Here is a 19,952-nt window from a genome sequence, read left to right as displayed (position 1 = left end):
GCATCAGGAGACTTGCAGCCTAAGCATTAACCGAGTTCCATATGGATTGAACCTTGTAGCCTTAATAAGATTAAGTGTTTACAAGTTATAAAAGGCTAAAGGGATTCCTAATCATTAAAGGACAATGAATTAGTATGCTATACTAATTAGGATATCTAAAAGAGTTTAGTTATGGGATTCAAACTCTTGAGGACAGTAAAGATGTATATATACTAGATCCCTTTGCACGCAGCAAACACACACACAAATAAGGCTACTCCCCATATAGTAGATAGTGTTGAGGCTGCTGTGAGTGCGAAGAAGATCTAGACCAATTACTGCTCTGCAACATGGATGCTGCTATGGTGAACTCAGGCAAGTGTTTCAATTCATATCAGCCTATAATATTAACATGTGGTATCAGAGCATGGCTGTATGTTTAGAAACCTTAAATAAAATTGACAATCTGATTATATGTGAGAAATTATATGTTAAAAACCACTGTATGCATATTTTTTTTTTTGAAATCGAATTTCTCTGTTCAATCTGTATTGCCATGAAAATCATATTTTTCTGTACTAACAGTTTTATGCAGCAGTTTTATTATGTTTGTTTTGTTTTTTGGGATTTTCGACTCTGTAACTTGTAGTGTTGCAAGTAATATCTCCTAAAATCAAAACCTATGAAGAATGATTATTTATCTTATTGTATTATCCGAGATATTGTATATATATGTAAACTCAGGCATGATCAATGTTTTGGAGGGTTCTTGAACTAATTAAGCAAGCAACTCGCAGCCTAGTTAACTTGAGAAGTCTCCAAAACAACAGGTTGTTGATCAAATTGCATGACCAACACATGACAGGTGAAGTACTTATCTGCTCATAAGTGATAATTACTTCACTGTGGTCAGTGTGGTAATGGCTAGCATAGAAGATGAATTTACATGGACTATTAAAGGATTTCCTTCTGTCCATCGATGTGGGAAGTTCTTTATAAGGCAGTACATGTATATTCATAATCTAAGTGCTATAACATGGTTTACTCTCAGCCCATAGGTGTGAGTCGACTGTGTTAGTAAAGTTTTTCTTGGGGATTAAGTTTAACACTTAGTTTTTAAATTCTCAGTTGTAAATTCTTCCTTGAATTTCAATTCCATCCAAACCTTGACTGGTACCAACTTCAAGAAGTGGAAAGCTGATTTAGAGATTGTTCTTGGACTGATGGATTTGGACTTGGCACTAAGGGAAGAGGCACCACCAAAGCCAATTGAGAATGGAGATGAATGGATTGATCCATCAACAAGGGCAAAATATGAAAAATGGACTAAGGCTAATAGAATGTCAATTCTGATCATGAAGAGATCTATGTCTGATTCTGTCAAAGGAGGCATACCAGAGTCAGATAATGCAAAGACTTATCTTGCATCGATTGAAGCTAAGTTTAAAGAGTCTGAAAAAGCTGAAATTTCTAATCTTATGAACACCTTGTCACTAGCTAAACATGATGGAGAAAAGAGTGTTAGAGAGCATATCATGAGCATTATTGAAGCAGGAACCAAACTGACAGAATTAGAAGTGCCTATGAGTGATGCTTATCTGGTTCACTTGGCCTTGAATTCACTGCCAAGTGAGTACACACAGTTGAGGAGTAGTTACAATACTCAGAGGGAGAAATGGAGTTTAGACGAATTGATAGGCTTTTGTGTAAATGAAGAAAAGGAGATTAAGAAAAATAAGGCTGAAAGAGTTGTGAATTTTGTGCAAGATTCTAAGGCATCAAGCTCTAGGAATGGCTACAGAAACAATGGTAAGGCTGCAGCAGCAAACCTTCCCAATCATCAAAACTCCTCCAATCCTCCACATCGACCCAACAACCCTCATGCTACCAAACCAAATGGACTGCAATGCTATTTTTGCAGAAAATTTGGTCACCTTAAGAGAAATTGTATCAAGTATAAGAAGTGGCTAGATAAGAGAAAGACTAAAGGTAACTTGAAACATGCTTTAGTATGCTTTGAATCTAATTTGGTTAATGTTGCTAGTGATTTGTGGTGGCTTGACAGTGGTGCTACTATTCATGTGTCCAATACCTTGCAGGGATTCATAAGCAAGAGGGTGCCAAGCAAGGATGAGGTTGCTGTGTTCGTAGGCAATGGAGTCAAGGTGGAAGTAGAGTACATTGGAGTTGTCAGATTGAAGCTGGAATCAGGATTTATTTTGGATTTAGTTGATGTAGTTTATGTACCTTCTATGAGAAGGAATTTAGTTTCTATTAGCAAGTTGATTAGATCCAATTTTAGGTTTGTATTTGACAGATTTGGAATTTCTATCTATAAGGATGATGATTTAGTTGGAAAAGGTTTGGTTTGTGATAATTTATTTAGTCTTTGCTTAAAAGAATCTGAAAATATTGTCTGCAACACAACTATCGTTAACAGAATTTTGCCTAAAGAAACCTCATCTAAGCTTTGGCATAAAAGGTTAGGACACATTGGACATGAAAGGATGCAAAAACTAGTAAAGAATGAAGCCTTACCTACACTGGACAGTCAAGTTGATGAATTCTGTATTGAATGTATAAAAGGAAAAATGGTAAATAACAGAAAGAAAGGTGCAATTAGAAGTGAAAACCTGCTTGAAATCATTCATACAGATATCTGTGGTCCATTCCCTAAGTCCACACATGATGGTTTTCGATATTTTATTACATTCACTGATGACTTCTCACGTTTTGGTTACATTTATCTCTTGACAGAGAAGTCAAGTGCACTAGAAGCTTTTAAAATATACAAGGCTGAAGTGGAAAACCAATTAGATTTGAAAATTAAAGTGGTGAGATCTGACAGAGGGGGTGAGTATTATGGAAAATATACTGAGAAAGGTAGGAACCCTGGACCCTTTGCCAAATTTCTGCAACAAAATGGCATAGTTGCACAATATACCAACCCAGGCACACCCCAGCAGAATGGGGTATCTGAAAGGAGAAATCGAACACTAATAGAGATGGTGAGATGTATGACTTGCACTAGTGGCTTGCCTGATTTTCTGTGGGGTGAAGCACTTAGGACTGCAAACTATATTCTAAATAGAGTGCCCTCTAAAGCTGTAACCTTGACTCCATATGAGTTGTGGTTCAAAAGAAAACCAAGTTTTAACCATTTTAAAATTTGGGGATGCAAGGCAGAAGCAAGAGTGTATAATCCTGCAGAGAAGAAGCTTGACTCTAAGACTGTGAGTTGTTATTTTGTTGGCTATCCAGATAGAACTAAGGGTTTTAGGTTCTATTGTCCTAACCACAGTACAAGGTTTGTTGAAACAGGGAGAGCTAAGTTCCTAGAAGACCCTGCTGCTATATCTGAGAATAATGATTTTGTTTTTGATGAGTTAGAAGAGCCTATAGCCATGCATACTGCAAGAGGAAGAGAATTAGAAAAACCTGTTGATATAGCAGTCTCTGATTTAAGCATCAACAAGGAACCTATACCAAACCAACCATTAGAAACAATTAATGATCCAAAAATCGTAGATAATCATGTTTCTGATGATGTAACTTCAATGCAAACCAGCAATACAGTCATAAGAAGATCAACTAGAGTCAGGAAACCTGCATTATCCAATGACTATGTAGTTAACTTGCAGGAATCTGAGCAACTTGATGAAGGCACTAACACTGATCCTTACACATTCAAAGCAGCAATGACAAGTGAGGAAAATGAACATTGGCTAGGGGCTATGAAATCTGAAATGGATTCAATGAAGCAGAATGGAGTATGGGACTTAGTTGATTTGCCAAAAGGAGTTAAACCTATAGGATGCAAATGGGTTTTCAAAACCAAAAAAGACTCGAAGGGGCAGGTTGAAAGGTATAAGGCCAGACTAGTTGCTAAAGGGTTCACTCAACAAGAAGGTGTGGATTTCACAGAAACCTTCTCACCAGTCTCCACAAAAGATTCCTTCAGGGTGATTATGGCTATGGTTGCACATTTTGACTTGTTTCTACATCAAATGGATGTTAAAACTGCATTCTTGAATGGAGACCTATATGAGGAAATCTATATGAAGCAGCCAGAAGGTTTCATTCAAGAAGGGAGACACTAGAACAAAAAAGGGCTTTTATAGCACTCAAAAAACGCTATTAAAACCCTTTTATAGCGTTATTGAAAACGCTATGTCAGCCGACGTTATAATAGACCCATGGTCTTTTATAGCATTTTTGGAACGCTATAAAAAAAAACCTTTCTATAGCATTTTAAAAATGCTATAAAAGATATATATAATAGCGTGATTGAAATGCTATAGAAATATATACCATAGCGATTTTAAAATGCTATTATTGTGGCTTTTAATAGCACTTTAAAATTGCTACAATATGTAACAATCTTTCATAGCATTTTAGAGAAGCTATAATAATTATTACTATAGCATTTTTATAATGCCATCGTTAATTTTTTCAAATATATAATAATTATTGATTACATATTTTGGTACTAGAAATTTTTTATATATAGCATTTAGTATGAAAATTATGTGCTATCAAGTATATATGTAAATTAAAAGAAACAATTGGAACTAAAACACATCATTAAATATATTGGTCCTGAAATACAACATAAATAAGTTATTACAAATACCAATGTTAAGGCTGGTTGCAAAAGCATAATAGTTTCATAAGTGCCATAGTTTCAAATTGGCCTTTATAAAACACTAATACGTAGGTCTTATATATAGTAACAAAAGGTACCCTAACTTGTTAATTAACTCTCTTCAAAATAAAGCCTCCAATAGCCAAAAGACTCCAAACTGCCAAAACGCAAACATCCAATTATATCCAAGTGCCTAGCTCCAAACTGCCAAAAAGAATAGTTAACAATAAGTTTCATTAGTACCCTCAATCTAAAGGTTGTAGTTCTAATACGGGAGGACTACCTCTATAATGTACCAAATAAAAACATGCATATATGTGACCCTCTTAAATACACGAATTTGTGATGTATCAAATGGTATATGAAAAAAAGAAAACTGAAAACAAATCCTATATATGTGTGCCAATAAATGTCCACTCAGTCAGAAGTTTACATATTCACATTAATATACTACTACCATGAAAATAAAGCAATCAAAAAGTTTGGATTAATATTGAATTAACCAATTCCAACACAAAACCACCACTAATTAAAAATTGAATTGAAAGAAAGAATGTATATAATGTCCAAGGTTGGCTCAAATGTCACTATAAATCCATTAATTTCAATTTAATAGTCAGGGTTGGGGTCCTGAAATTTAGTATATATAATTTGTCTGCTTGTTTGCCCTATTCTCCTTCTATCAGTCATTTTGGACCACAATAATAAGTTCCTATACAAAAATATCTTCCAGCTTGACAGGGGTATCAGTTCCATGATTCCATCAGAACAGTACTACCCTATTATGTGTGGCTAACTCTTTGGAATGATTTTGTGTTTTTCTCATTTTCCTGCAGATCAGCTACCCATTTTGGAATTATTTTGTGTTTTTCTCATTTTCCTGCATTCTATTCTTTATAATAATTTTCCAGAAAGACCAATTATTCAGTGAAAAAGAAAACAAAAACAAAATTTAAAAGTTGAGATAGGGTCCTCTGGGGCCCATTAAATACATTTGGCACACTCTTGAGGGAGGGAATCATTTGACTCTGCTCTCTCAGAGGGAGAGGAGGAGGAAAATGTGAGTCACTTTCCTGCTAAGAGTCTAGGACACAGCAGCTGAGGCTGTAGGGCTGCGATGCCAAAACCCATTTGGTACCTCCAAAACCAAAGAAAATCTAAATGGCATCTATGACATATTGACATCTGCTCATAACTTAGGAAAAACTTTTTTTAATGTTAAAAAACTTGACAGAGGTCACAGAGCTAATCAAATATATATATATATATATATCTCTGCAGACCCATTTCTGATTGAGCCAAAACTCATGCAAGATGCAACTCAAAATCAAGGACTAGATCATCAATAGGTCAACAACCATGACCATGAAAAAAAGGTGTTCATCCAAGACTTGAAATTAAAAATCATGTAATTGGATGTTGTTTTTGCAACTTTTATGTTTTTCATGGTTTTCAAAATCAAAAAGGGCCAAAAGGATAATTATGTCAAAGGATATGTGACTATTTGTGCAGAAACACACAAATAATTTTGGTATTGCCAGTCAAACATAGTGAATAATTTTGGTATTGCCAGTCAAAACATGATTAGATTGAAATGCCAGTCTACTAGAAAATGCAAATACAGTCAACATGGTTTTAGAGACTGAGAAAAGTTACCATGGAAAAGAAATGATTGATTAAAATCTATGTTGACAATACTGCTCAAAATCTAGTTTAGAACTAAAATTTGAGTTGATAAATGTTTACCTAATGTGGCATAATAACTTTGTCTGCAGGCCATGCTGTTGTACTGCCAAGAGCTTCTTCAATACAAGTCATATCAGATGTAGGCCTCCATAAAAATGCTTCAGGTTTCCTTGCTAAATCTACCCAAACTCTCATTGCATTCGGTCCTAGAGGAGTATGATGGACAAGCTGTTTCGGATCACTTGAAGACCAACGTCCTTCAGCCACTACTTCACCAGATCCCCAAGAAGCGTTTCAGCCTGCAAAAAACAACCAAACCCCCATCATAAATCAAGCTAGTAAAATCTAACATCACAACTGCAGCATCCAGTAAATCAAACTTGCGCTGCATGCGAAAGTTGTCCAAATATGCCCAGCGTTGCCTATGTATGAGAAATAATCAGAACCAGTAAGTAGATATAGCACAACCTATTCAATCATAATTCAACTACCCAAAGAAGTACTTAATTACCTAGCTAACAAAACTCAATATCCTTCATAAACACGGTTGCATAGAAGAAAGAATATGTTGAAAGTCCAAAATACAAAAGAGAAGTACTTTGTACCTGCAAATATTTCAGATTAGGTGATCTCTTGAGCAACTCTACCCACCAGTAACAGCAATCAAGAACAACCAGCTTCAATTCGCTCAAATTATCAAAAGCATGTACACAAGAAACCTTCATGAAATAAATTAGTGATCAAACATAAGATTCCAAATAATATATTGCCAAAATTTTTTTTTAAAAGGACATTCAGTCTCAACAACTACATGTATAGGTTTGGTACAAAGAAAGAACAACAATAACCATAATAGGGCAAGATGAATGTAATATGGGAAATGCAAGGGATGTGTCTTTCCCTCGCATAGTCTAGAATACCACTGGAAAGGTGCACAAATTTTGTATGATTTGGGTTTGTATGTAAAAGGGAATAAAGATGAGAACTGTCTTACAAAATTACAATTCTTTTTCTTTATTATTTCCTTTGCAAACCAAAACCTAAGTACTATTAAATTTTTTTCATACCAACAACCTGTCTAGCATTTATGCCTCACCCCTCCACTCTTCCTCTCTACAAAAGAAGAAAAAGGAAACAAGTAGCTGCCCTTCCCCTTTCACAATCACCCCTTTCTTTCTTCAAAAATTACCCTTCGCCTTAAATTTCACATGCAAAAGGTTCACAGCCATTATAAGAGCCTATATTCATCCTATACTATTTTCTGGAAGTTACATTCTCATCAGAGTTTACCAGTAACTGAATTGCAATTCTACAGAATACACATTAAACATTTAACATGTGGAATGCAATAAGGAACAAATAATAAAATAAAAATTACAATTAAATCACCAATGTAGATTTTCTAATGAGTTAAAATATCTAGAACCTAGATTACTTTTTTTTTATTTTTTATGAGAAACAGACTTTCACTAATGAAAAAAGAAGTACAGAGTACAATACAGTGGACAAGATCCTAAATAACAAGCTCTAGGATGTTCTAATAATAAAACAAGTAGAATACAACAGCAATCAACATATAGCAGAGTACAACATCCTAAAAACAAACTCTAGTATGTAGTACAACAACAGAAACAAACTCTAACACACAACATCCTCCCAATTAGACATAATTACAGAGAATTAATAGTCCCTGAAATCTGGATCGACTGATGCCCATAGGTGAAGCCCAAAACCAAACTCTCTCCCCACCTTTGAACAAACAGAAAAGAAGAAACAAGCTACGCTCTGACCATCGAAGTGTTGAGCACTAGCCCCATATTGGTTAGGCTAGATGTCTAGTAAAGTTATATATACCCACTTAGTCTCTCCATGTAGCAGTTTAAACTTTTCGGGTGGATATTCAATACCATCAAATATAGGTCATCTTAACAGGGATCACATATTAGAAATTCTGGACACATAAAAAAGGGGGCATTTGCCCAGTCTATGACCAACTAAAATAGGGGTCCAACATGAGGGAAAGTGTTTGGCACAAGTCCCACAGTGGATGCCAGCTTAAAGTGCACAAAATATGAACGGCTAAGTCAACAATAAAGATCAAGTTTCAGCATTCTTAAGCCTAAAAATGTTGGCTAACAAACTCTTCTCATGAAATGACATTTTTTTTTGCAAGGTCATCAATATTCTTTGTGTGTCCATACACATACATACACTAACACTAATATAAAACCTTTAAATATCAGAAAAACAACAACCTAACTGAAGAAAAATAATGCAATATAAATATAAACAGAAAAAGACTAACAATAATAATAAAATAAATAAATAATTCACATTATATATCCAAAATTGAATGGAACGCACCTTTACTAAAAGAAAATTCACTGAAGCGATTGAGAGGACAAATATGATGCTTACAGAAAGGAAAAACGAAAGAAAGTCAGAGAATTGCCACTCCATAGAAGGATTATAAAATCAAAATATATAATGCAAAAACCAAAATGAAGAAATGACAGACATAACTATATAAGTGCAAAATACATATATACATTTACCTGAAGAAATGCCTTCAATACCCACAATAATGCAGCAAAAGCACACCATTAACCGAAAACCCACCTATATATGTGCACAAATAAATTTTCAGAACCAAAAACAAATAGATAAATTCATAGACCAAAGAATGAATATAAGTGCACAGACAGATTTAGAGAAATAAAACAAAATATAGATGCACAGAAAGGAACATGAAAATTTTGAGAAAAAAATTGAGTCTACTGCACATAATTTTTCCAAAACCCACTAACCCTAAAATCAAAGAGGTAGATAATCAGGAGAATAGAAGTACATTGAGTCAATTGCACACAATTTTCCCCAAAACCCAAAATCAAAAAGGTAGATAATCAGGCTTACCCATGGATGTGACATAGAGTAAGCGAGCAAATAACAGATCGGTGGACAGAGAGTAAGCCAGAGGAAGATTAGAGCGAGATTGAGACAGTGAGATAGAGTGAGAGAGCGTTCTGTGTATTTGGGGAAAGATTTTTTGCGAGAGAGTAAGAGGAGAAGCAGGGAGCTAGGGAAAGCAGGGAGTGAGCTTGAGCTAGCGTACGTTCTGTGTTTTTTGTTTTAGTTTTAGTTTTAGTTTTTTGTGAAATAGGGAGGGAAAGCAGCGCGCGTTATTTTCTTTTTGGGTTTAGGTGTGGCGCGCTCAAGACCTCATCAGCATAAAATAATGTTATAGCATTTTTAATGGATATGCTACGATTGTGTTATTTTTAATAGCAGTTTGAAAAAAGTGTTATAGTGAAATGCTATAATAAGTACATTTTGTTGTAGTGAGAGAAAGTTTAGTTTGCAAACTCAAGAAGTCAATCTATGGTTTGAAACAAGCATCAAGGCAGTGGTACCTTAAATTTGATGAAGTGATTCAAGGTTTTGGTTTCTTTGAGAATCAAGTGGATGAGTGTATCTATGTTAAGGTCAGTGGGAGACATTTTGTGATTTTAGTATTATATGTAGATGACATTCTGCTAGCTAGTACTAATTTGACTATGCTGAATCACACTAAAACTTTCCTATCTAAAAGTTTTGATATGAAGGACATGGGAGAGGCTGCATATGTGTTAGGCATAGAGATTACTCGAGATAGGGAGAAAGGGATACTAGGTTTATCTCAAAAAGGCTACATAGAGAAGGTACTGAAAAGATTTAATATGAGTTTTTGCACTGGTACAGATTTGCCTTTAGGAAAGGGTGACAAATTAAGTAAGAAACAAGCTCCAATTACTGACCAAGATAAGCTAGAAATGCAGTCAAGACCCTATGCTTCACTTGTGGGAAGTTTAATGTATGCACAAGTCTGCACAAGGCCTGATATAGCTTTTGCAATTTCTGTACTTGGCAGATTTCAATCGAATCCAGGTATTCCTCATTGGGTGGCAGCTAAGAGAGTCATGAGATATTTGCAAAGAACTAAGGATTACAAGTTGTGTTATAGAAGGAGCAATGTGTTAGAGTTAATTGGATACACTGACTCTGACTTTGCAGGATGTCCAGACTCTAAAAAGTCAACTAGCAGTCATGTTTTCTTATTTGCAGGTGGAGCAGTCTCATGGAAAAGTGTTAAGCAGTCCACAGTGGCATCTTCAACCATGCATGCTGAGTTTGTGGCATGTTATGAGGCTACCATTCAGGCAATATGGTTAAGGAACTTCATTTCTAGCATGAGGGTTTTAGAAAACATAGAGAAACCTATACAAATATGGTGTGATAATAGTGCTGCAGTGGATTTCACCAAGAACAATAAAAGATCGTCTGGCACTAAGCATTTAGATTTAAAATTTCTGTTGGTAAGGGAGAAGGTCAAGTCAGGATACATTCGGATTGATCACATTGGCACTAACTTGATGATTGCAGATCCACTCAACAAAGGGTTGCCTAATTCAACATTTCATAGGCATGTGGCAAGTATGGGGTTGTCTTCTGTTTTTGATCTGCAGAGTTAGTGGGAGCAATGTTTTTCCTGTTATTTTCCTTCTCATTTGTTTTTAATTGGTCATTAAAGTTTGTTTTGGATGTTTTGGATAATTTTTTTTTTTTTTTTTTAAGACTTGCAAATTGTTATTCAATCTCTTTTTTAAAAATTTATAGAAACAGATTGGCATTTAATTTTGGTTAGCATGCCTCTGTCTTATCTGGTTTATGTTATTGAATGACAAATTTGCTTAAAGGCATATAAGTTGCATTATGCATATGGATGTTTCATTAGAAACATAAGGCAGATTTGTAAAAAATCTGATAAAGAGAGGATCTAACAGAATAATTGTGTTTGTTATGCATTTTGATATGCATTTGAGTAACACTTTAGGAAACACATTGGTTATTCTGGTTTTACATTGTCTTGTTGGTGTCTCATGTGGATATGAGTGCTTGCATATGTAGTTACTAAAGCTCAGGATGAAATATTTAATCCGAAAAGTTTTTGGAGCTCTATGTAAGAACTCATTTCTGACAGAGGCTTGTTGGGAATTAGAATTCAATGGAATCCTGCGCGCACTAAAGGGTTGTGCTTAGCTGCATAAGCATCTATTTGACCAAGTGGGAGAATGTTGGAGTTGATGTTCAACCCCATTCTGGTTTTGGTCACCTAGTTGCATCAGGAGACTTGCAGCCTAAGCATTAACCGAGTTCCATATGGATTGAACCTTGTAGCCTTAATAAGATTAAGTGTTTACAAGTTATAAAAGGCTAAAGGGATTCCTAATCATTAAAGGACAATGAATTAGTATGCTATACTAATTAGGATATCTAAAAGAGTTTAGTTATGGGATTCAAACTCTTGAGGACAGTAAAGATGTATATATACTAGATCCCTTTGCACGCAGCAAACACACACACAAATAAGGCTACTCCCCATATAGTAGATAGTGTTGAGGCTGCTGTGAGTGCGAAGAAGATCTAGACCAATTACTGCTCTGCAACATGGATGCTGCTATGGTGAACTCAGGCAAGTGTTTCAATTCATATCAGCCTATAATATTAACATGTCTAAGTTAATGCAACCAAAGATAACACTCAAATCAAATTTGGTCTACAGGCATGATTTTGCAACCTTGTATATCAGGGGCATTTTTGTCCGAAAATAGGCCAAAGAGCCATAAAAGATAAAACTAGGAGGGAAGGGGTTAAAAAAGATAGAGTTGTATTAAAAATAGTTATTTAATGAAATTTCTCTAGAAGAAAGTCCAACAGAGTCAACAATTCAAAGAATGATAGCTTCTCCACATTTTCTCATCCTTCAACCAGATATATCCTGTATGGTAAAAAAAAAAAAAAAATCAAATATCCTCCTAATTTTTTTTTCTTTGTTTTTATTTTTAATAGAAGATTGATTTTCAAAAAATTGAGAAGCCCAATGGAGAAGCATGAAGAAGAAAGAATGTGAAAGATGGGGGTTAATTAATCAAAGGAACCAATTCCAGTTTGCAATGCTACTCCGTTGCCATTGATGTTTTTTTTTTTTTATTTGGGGGGAGGGGGATCGAACTTGGATGCATTGTGGGTAATTCTACGGGCTTTCCAACTGGGCTACTCAACAATGGCAGTCATTGATGTTAATACGAGACAAATGCTTGTGCCTTTCCAATACCATCATGTCGAGACGAGACAAATACTACAGTGCTATTTTTTGTTACTATTTATTTTTAATTTTATTTTTTGGTTAGGAGAGAAAAGTCTGTGGAAAGTTTTTTTGGATAAATGGTGAAGAAACAATAGAGATTTTTACTTCACTCCCAAAAGTCTACAAAACTCCACAATTAATGAAATTCATAAAAGTCAATGACTTTTTTAATACCACAAAACTTTCATAAACTTTCTATAAGACATGATTGAATACCACAAGACTTTTGCAGACTTTTAAGGTCAATTTAGTTTAGCTGTGAATGAGAATAATTAGTTGTGAAAGAGAATATTAGGGTCCATTTGGATTGGGGATTTGGATTTGGATTTCAAATTCATGTATTTCAAATCCTTAGATTTCAAATTCATTGTCGGGCAGTAGCAATAGGTGATTCTTACTATTTGATAGTAACAATAAATGTTACTATTTGATAGTAACAATTATATTTACTATTAAAACGCAAAAGATTATGGATGTCTCATCTTGATTTTTTGTGTTTTATGTTGGTTATTATTTAACATGTTTATGGAATGAAAAATACCTAAATTATGATTTTTTTTTTGGTAGTTTGTGTACCAATTGGCACTGAAATGAAGAAAAAAAAAATTGAAGAAGGAAAAAAAGTGGCATTTTTAAAAAAACATTGTAGTGTGCTACAATAATGTCATTACTGTAGCACCGGTTTTTTAAAAGGTGGGCTGTATGAACAGTAGATTTTTAAAAATGGACTTCAACCGTGTTGACCACAAATTTGACAACAATCAGATCTAAGACAAATTTGACCATGTGTCAACCACAAATTCAACAACAATCAGATCTAAGACAAATTTGACCATGTGTCAACCACAAATTCGACAACAATCAGATCTGAGTTTTTAGGGTGGGAGAGAGAGAACATAATATCTGATCTCTGTGGGTGGAGTCAAAAATTGTGAAAACAGCAGCAAAAATCAAACAAAAGCCTGGTTGGTGATGACGATGAGGGTTTCAATTTTCAAAGAAAAAAACAACTTTCTTTTCCCTTTTTTGATTTGGGTTTTTGGAATGGATTGGGTTTAGAGGATAATCAAACTCAAAGACCATGTATTTATGAAAGCAGTTGCAGCACTTATAAACTTGTCGATGCTTAGCAATTTTTCATATTTGCCATTAACAAGTCAAGATCAAAACCACATGTCAAAATCAATGACTTTTGTTTTAACGTACGTGTTGATCTTGGATCTTGGATCAAAACCATAAGTAGTACGTGTTAACCTAAGTACTACTGCTGTTCCTTTTCAGAAGAAAAAGAAAATCAAAAGGCATTCTTACTTTTACGGAAGAATGTTTGATCATCAGTTTTAACACTAGTTTGTGTTTGTTGTCTGATATGTGAGCTTTCCTACATAGAATTTGAGTCAATTATTAAAACCAAGTACTTATACACAGATGAGAAAAAAGAATGACTCAGGAGTTAAGACTGTATGGAATGAGCATAATATACCTGTATTCTGTGACCTTTGTATCAAGGAGGTAGAGTTAGGACACCGTCCTACTACTCACTTTGAAAAGAAAGGATGAGAAAGTTTGAGGATTAACTTTACTAAAGAGACCGAGAAAGAATTATCTAAATTGCAACTGAAAAATAAGTGGGATGTACTTAAAGAACAATGGAAATATTGGAAAGAATTAACAGGGAAAGAAACTGGTTTGGGGTGGAATCCCAAACTTGGTACTGTTGAAATTGTTATTGCAACTATGACACTTCATAAATACATACAAAGACATGCCAACCGTGATATACATTTTAATAAAAGTGAGGATGACCCAAATGATATCCTAAGTGAGGAGGCAGATCAAATTGAGGATTATCATATTATCCAAGGTTCGGGAGCACAAGAGATGGAATAACTGAGAAATAACATTGCGACAAGTTTAATTCGTGCATCCATTTAGAAGTTTTAATATGTATGTGTTATTATTTCCAATATTGTTATTTCTTATTTTAAATTGAAAAAGATCTTCGAATGTTAGTTATAGTTTTTGGTCATATAATATTATATAGTTATGTTTTCATACATAATATTTTAAATTGAAAAAGATGTTGAGGTATGGCTTACATATATACATGGTGCATATGAAGGGGTTAAGATGGAATCAATTAATACTGAAATGGACCTTCGAATTAATGAGGCAAAATGGACCTTCGTGATATTTTAAAAAAATAATAGACATATATCTTTATTGACTTTTTCTTTTTGGCAAAATGAATGTTAATATTAATTTGTTAAAAAAAAAGTGAAAAGCATTTTTTTTTTACCAAACAAATGAAGAAAAAGCATTTTCAACTACAACATGTTCATTTTAGTCATTATAAACATCCACATCACTTTTACATGAAAATTTACTAAATACTATTGCTTTGTTTCACAGCTAATTGTACTTCCCAGCACTTTTAAAAACACAATTTACCAAGTACTAAACTGTTTTGTTTTACAGGTAATTATACTTTACAGCTAATTATTTTCACAACATTACCAAATTAACACACCCTAAGTTTCCCCAACTTAGTCTTTCATCTCCATAGTTTTTCTTTTGTCACTTCCATCCTTATAGTTTCATTCCTTTATCACTTTTAATCCAAACTATGAATTGATCAAGTTCATTTCCGTTCACTTTTGTTGGCATTTTTGTATTTGTAGTTTCATTTTGTTATCATTTTGTCCTCATAATTTCATTATATTACCACAAAAATAAACTAATATAAACTCAGTTGATAATTTGGACTAAATAACATAATGAAACTATAAGGACGAAAATAACAAAAAATAAATTATGGGAATGAAATTGTAAATTCGGTCAAACTATAGGGATCATTAGATTAGTGTCTTTTTGGCCCCAAAAAAAATGTCTTCATGTTCCTCAACCTAGGCCAATGTCATTGGATTATAGTACATGTACTAACGATTTCAATAACTAATGGATAAGACGGCGACTATTCCGACCACCCTTTTATGCTGAGTTGACCACCCTAAATTTAATTTAGTAAAAGACATATATACCCTATAGCAAATTGACCATAAAGGACATCTAATATTTTTAGAACATATTTTTTCCCTACACCCCCTACCATCTTCAACCACCAGCTGATTCTACCATCATCTTCCCCACCATCTTCAACCTTCCACCACCACCATCTTCAACCTTCATCTTCCACCTTCCACCACCACCATCTTCAACCTTCCACCCTAGATATAGATTGTTGTTTTAAACAATCCCACCAGCTGGCTCCACCCACGTATACCACCATCATCAAACAACACTCCACTCTCTTCTACCACCACCACCATCTTCAACCAAACCCTAGACATAGATTGTTTCTGTAAACAAATTCATTGTATCCAAATCACCTACTTTTGACAAATGGACACTCAGAACGACAATTTGAAGTCATCAAATGAAGTAAGTTTGAGTTTTTTTTTTTTTTTTTTTTATAAATTTTTCGCGGCTGAAAAACTGTCAGTTTGCGTTTTTATTCGGTAAACCAGTACCGAAATATATAGTATATTTCGGTGAATGGTCACCGAATAAATGTACATATTTCGGTAGGTATCCACCGTTTATAAATGTAATGTCAATTTTCCACACATTTGTTCAGCCGATGCCCGTCGAAAAATGGCAATCTATTCGGTGATTTGTCACCGAAGTTTATACAACCGTTCGGCAGGTAGCCACCGAATGACAAACGTATAGTTTTTTTAATAATTTCATTCGGTAGGCAATTGTCGAACTATGTTGGTATATTCGGTACTTATCCACCGAATATATATGATTTATTCGGTGGTTTCCCGTCGAATACTGGGACACGATTACTTTTTTTCCCGAATGGCCAATGTATAATTGTTTCATTCGGTAGTTAATTATCGAACTATGTTAGTATATTCGGCACTTATCCACTGAATATATATGATATTTTCGGTGGTTTCCCGTCGAATATTGGGATGAAATTTTTTTTTTTTTTTCGCTGAATAAGAGCAGCAAGTGGGTGCTTCCACCGAACTCAGTATAGTTGAAGGAAGATGCAATTTTGACTACACCAATGAATTCACAACAGCGGAGGTAAACATTGTTTGTATGAGACCGTATATTATGAGTTATGCATACCTAAATTTGAATTGTAAATAATATATATAACTGTCATGTGTAGGTGTTTCAAAGTAAGGATTCAATAGTTAGTTGGATTCGTTCACAAGGAAAAAGGAACAACATGGTAATTGTTATTAGAAGGTCTGATGCAGGCAGGGTTCGTGGTAAGAGAGTTTGGATCAAATTTGCTTGTGAGAGAAATGGTCAATATGAGCCAAATAGATCAAGAAAGTCAACAAAGTCAGATTCAGGCGACCAAACATCCGATGCTGCTAGCCGTAAGTAACCGATTTCTGATGACTCTAAGGACACCCGTTCGAAGAAATGTGGATGTCCATTCTTTTTGAAGGCGGTGAACACTGGATGTGGTGATCAATGGGAGTTGGAAGTTGCATGTGGAGTGCATAACCATGTACTTTCAGAGTATATTGAAGGGCATTCATTCGTAGGCAGATTAACTGAAGAAGAGAATTCATTGTTAGTGGTTTTGTCCAAGACTTTGGTGAAACCGAAAGATATATTGAAGACCATAAAAAATAAGAATCCACAGAATACATCAATAATCAAAACAGTTTACAATGCCAGGCAAAGACATAGGGTCATCGAGAGGGCCGGTAGATCAGAGATGCAAGTATTGCTAACTAAGCTGAGAGAACATAATTATGTTGAGTGGCATAGAAGTTCTGGTGATGTTGTGACTGACCTGTTTTGGACTCATCCTGAGAGTGTTGATATATTACGTGCATTTCCGCATGTACTGATAATGGATTGCACTTATAAGACTAATAGGTACCGTTGGCCACTTTTTGAGATTGTGGGTGTGACTTCCACTAGCATGACATTATCTGTTGCATTCGCTTATATATGTTCTGAGAATGAGGATAATTATACATGGGCTTTGGGTAGAGTATGGTCTTTGTTGAATGATGACTGTCTTCCTAACGTGATTGTCACGGATCATGAACTAGCACTCATGTCTGCAATTCCTAAAGTGTTTCCTAGTGCCAGACATTTATTGTGTAGATGGCACATTAGCAAAAATGTGTTGAAAATTGCAGGAAGTTGTTTGGTACGGTTGACCATTGGGAGAAGTTTAATGGTGCCTGGAATTGTTTGGTTGGATCAGAGAGCGAGGATGAGTATGTGAGTCGTTTGCGTGACATGGAAACCAACTTTTGTTCATACGCGGGAGCTATTGAGTACATTAAGGATAGTTGGTTGATACCTTATAAGGAGATGTTTGTGGCTGCATGAACAGATACTTGTATGCACCTTGGTAACACCACTTCGAACAGGTACACTTGTTTTGTTATTATTAACTTGTTATATGCTTAGACACACATACTAACTTCTTGTTACGAACAGGGCTGAAAGTGCACATTCCAGGCTAAAGAAGGAACTTGGCACTAGTTAGCTTAGTTTTGAGTTATCATGGCAGCATATTCATACATTGATAGAGTTGCAGCATACACACATTAAGGCATCATTTGAGAAAAGCCGTTGTTTTATCCAACATAGTGTCAGGAAACATGAGGAGATGAAGAAATTGTTAGGCTATGTATCAGATATAGCATTGAATATAATTGGTTGTGAGATCAGGAGGTACCTTCACTAACTAACCTTAATTCTACACATTAAACGCTTATTTAGTTCGTACCAATAATTTATTCATTTCTTTCATATGCTACAGGGCTGAATGGATTGGAGGTGCCTTACCATGTGATTGCACCATTCGTCGGACACACGAGTTGCCATGTGCACATGAGATTTTGTCGTATAGACGACGTAACCGGCCTATTTCACTTGACTCCCTTCATCCTTATTGGAGAAAGTTGGATTACAATAGGAAACCGGAGGTCACAAAACTCTCGGATCCTCCAGTTAATGCCACAGTAGATAGACTACTAAAATGGATGGAAGAGCAAGATGCAGACACCCAGAAGCACATAAGTTTGAAGTTAGAAGAGCTCATGAATCCAAGTTCCACTACTCTAAGAGAACCACAAGTGAAGACCAAGACTAGGGGTCGACCAAGTAAAGCTGAAACCTTTACTCGGCATTTGCCATCCGCATTTGAGTACGTACTTTTCGGTTGTGACAGTCATTCACCCTCACCGTCCATTGGCAACGTTGGCTGTAGCTCGCCAAAAAAGAAACTAAAAAACGGGCCAACAAAGTGAAGACGAGTTCGCCCATTCCATTTGCTCAGCCACATCGGTATATAAACCAGTTTCAACCCATCATGAGACCGTATATTTCTGGTGTAACCAACGTCTTACTAGATGGTAATTATGGATATAGAGTTGTAGCTGCAGCTATGGGCTCTGGAGTGGATGCTTGGCGAAAGGTACGCACAGACTTATCCAAGACACTACTACATACACCGGCTTTGTTTGAGTCATTTTTCCATGTGCGTGAGCGAGTTATTGAGTTTCAGAGGGTACTTGATTATTTTGATGACACCCCTGCACCCAGAGATCATTGGATGACCATGCCGGAGATGGGATATATTATCGCCACGTATTATAGTATAACCGTAATCCATTTATGTAGATCGTTATGCCTTATGTGTCTCCCACTATATGCACACTCATAAGCACATCAGGACGTTGAGCTCTGTGAGATTTGCATTGGGTTTGTCAACCAAGATCATTTTGTACAGGTACGGCTGTAGATTGTGTAATTGTAAATTTATAGTACAAAAACTTTCATTACTAAGTTATTCACTTAATTAATATGCGTAGGTACACTTGTCCCCGGACCATCCTATGCCACCTATTTCAGATGATTGGCATAAAAATGCTGACGCGTATGCCGCACATGGTTGGTACATTGGATATCAAAATCGCCTTGATGAGTTCAAGCGAATTAATGGTGACGTGTCTACACCGGAAATTGTATTTCTTGATAATGATTGAATTTCATCTTAATTAAACCTAGTGATTTTTTTTTAACCTTTATAGCGTACGTACCATGTATGTGGGATGATTGTTTTTATGCAATTTCTTAATTATGATTGTATTTGTTCTTATTGTTTTTATGCAATTTCAAAGTCACTAAATTAAGGTGCTCCAATCTTAGCCAAAATAAAAAACATAAGGTCCTAATTACAAATACATGCTACCTACAAATTACATGCCACTATTTTTCTTACATTTACCTAAAATAAACTTGTCCATAATCCATGTCTGCCAACCAATTATAATTCATGTCCATAAAATGACAGCCATATCAAAAAAATTTCTAAACATGAAAGCGGGTGATCACTGGCGAGTGCGGCGCTGGTATGCCAAAGTGTTGTTTAAGTGTGTGCCCTCCAAGATATGTTGTAGA

General features: G+C 35.3%; 1 pseudogene; it reads left to right on the top strand.

Annotated features, from left to right (window-relative positions):
* Window positions 1-16,740: 16,740 nt before the first annotated feature.
* LOC147291736 (uncharacterized) lies at window positions 16,741-19,537 on the top strand (annotated as a pseudogene).
* The last annotated feature ends 415 nt before the right edge of the window (window positions 19,538-19,952 follow it).

Source organism: Dryas octopetala, chromosome 3 (assembly GCF_963921425.1).
Source record: "Dryas octopetala chromosome 3, drDryOcto1.1, whole genome shotgun sequence".
Taxonomy (NCBI): domain Eukaryota; kingdom Viridiplantae; phylum Streptophyta; class Magnoliopsida; order Rosales; family Rosaceae; genus Dryas; species Dryas octopetala.
This window is presented reverse-complemented; position numbering and strand designations above follow the sequence as displayed.